The sequence below is a fragment of the Condylura cristata genome, unplaced genomic scaffold (assembly GCF_000260355.1).
Source record: "Condylura cristata isolate star-nosed mole 26May11 unplaced genomic scaffold, ConCri1.0 scaffold00007, whole genome shotgun sequence".
NCBI lineage: Eukaryota > Metazoa > Chordata > Mammalia > Eulipotyphla > Talpidae > Condylura > Condylura cristata.
In genome coordinates this window covers 35,262,493-35,264,722 of record NW_004567108.1, presented here as the reverse complement: position 1 = coordinate 35,264,722, position 2,230 = coordinate 35,262,493, and positions in this window count along the sequence as shown.

Genomic DNA, 2,230 nt, shown 5'->3' with positions numbered 1-2,230 from the left:
ATCTGCCTGTTCTGCTCCCCACTCTGTCTCTGGTGAATCCTCTCACCCTCCCCATCTCTGGCCTGTACCCCAGTTCTATATGAATAAATAAATAAATCTTAAAAAAGGAAATATGTAACATCTTAACCATCTCTTTTCTCAAAGAGATACTTTTATTTACTTATGCATACAAGAACTGGGGTGTAGGCCAGAGGTGTGAGGGTAGGTGTTAAGAGGATTCACCAGAGAAGAGTAGGGAGCAGAACAAGCAAATTAACTAACTAAAGTACACTGCTGAGGGAAGCAGTGGGCCAGACAGGAGAGATCTGCTGGTGTTGTGTAGGTCACCTCCCTGGCCAGGGATGGAACTCATGCAGCAGTGGCTGATGATAGCTTCGTAATACTGAGACTTTAAACCCTGTGCCACCAGGGAGGCCCCTCTTAATCAGTTTTAAATTAACAGCATTAAGTACATTCACATTATTGTGCTGTCACCTCCATCCATGCACAAAACTTTTCTTATTGCAAAATTAAAACCATTAAACAATAACCTCTACTCTCCCCCAAAGATCCTGGCAAACACTATTCTACTTTCTCTTTCTATGATCTTGACTACCTCAGGTACTTCATATACATGAGGTGACATAGTATTTGTCCTTTTGTGACTAGCTTATTTCACCTAGTATAATGCTCTCATGATTCATCCAAGTTGTGGCATGTGTCAAGATTTCCTTCCTTTTTAACCCTAATATTTAATTATGTGCAACCCACATTTTGTCTATCCATTTATCCAATCCAAACATGGGTTGTTCGCATCTTTAGTTATTACAAATAATGTTGCTATGAACATGGGTGTATACAGGTATCGATTCGAGTTCCTGCTTTTAATTCCTTTGAGTAAATACTCAGAAATGGTTGCTGGATTATAGGTAATATCATTTTTTGTTTTTTGAGTAAACATTACTCTTTCCATAGCAGTTTACCATTTACATTTCTATCAATATTGCACAAGGGTTCAGATTTCTCCACATCCTTGCTAACACTTGTTATTTTCAGGGTTTTTTTAAATCATCACCATCCTAACGGACATAAGACATCTTACTGTAATTTTGATTTTCATTTCCCTAATAATGAGTGGTTTTATCAAAGACTGTATGAGACAACACAAAGCGCTCCTATTAGGTAAAGATGGGATACTGCAAGCATCAAAAATAAAAATAAAAACAACTGATTATAGCACACCAAACAGATAAACTGCATGTTTATAATGATATTAAAAAATGATGGCGCAGCAGGTTGAAGCACAGCACTAAGAAGCTAAAGCCACTTTTCTGCATGAGTTCGATTCCCGCCTGCCCCGGAGGTGACCACATGGTGTGGCAGACCTCTCCTGACCCGCCCGCTGCTCCCCTCAGCAGTGTACTTCGTCGATCTGCCTATTCTGCTCCCGCTCTGTCTCTGGTGAATCCTCTCACCATCTGTATCTCTGGCCTGTACCCCAGTTCTGTATGCACAAATAAATAGAATCTTTAAAAAAAAAGAAAGTCTCTTCATTGAACACCACTGGAAATAACTGGACACTCTGTGAAAACTTGCAATTACAATACAATAATTAAGATTTATCTGGCTTTTTTCTTTACAAAATTTATTTTAGGATAACCCAATCACTCAAGTCAATGAAGGAGAATTCTTTACTAATGTATTCCAGCCAAAAATGTTTTAGGAATGATAGGCTTCCCAAATCTCATTATGCATAAAGGCACAAAGTCACCTGAAACCACTGGTGACTCACTGCGTTATTGAAAGTGAGACAAAAACTGCGTGCCTCCTGACATGATCCAACAAAAAGCATACAGCATCTCCTATGGAATATCCATGCCCAAAATTGTTGAATCTAAAGCTAAGATTCTAGAGCATCATTAAAATGATAGTCACAAGCCACAAGTAGCCATTTAAATTTCCTGAGTAAAAAAAAAAGTTTGGTCTATCTTAAGTGCTCTAAAGCCACGTGTAGCCTTCAAACAGTAATGATAAGTAGAATATTTCCATCATTGCATAAGTTCTATTGGATAATGCTGCTTTGAAGCCAAATTCTAATATAAGAACTATGATGAGGAAGATAAAGGAACAAATTATATGACAGCTCAGGGGCAACGTACAGAACAAGAAGTGGGGGGGAGAGGGATGGAGTAGGAAGGGTCAAGTGAAAGAGGAGGAAATGATGATAGATTTTAAAATACTTATGGCAAAA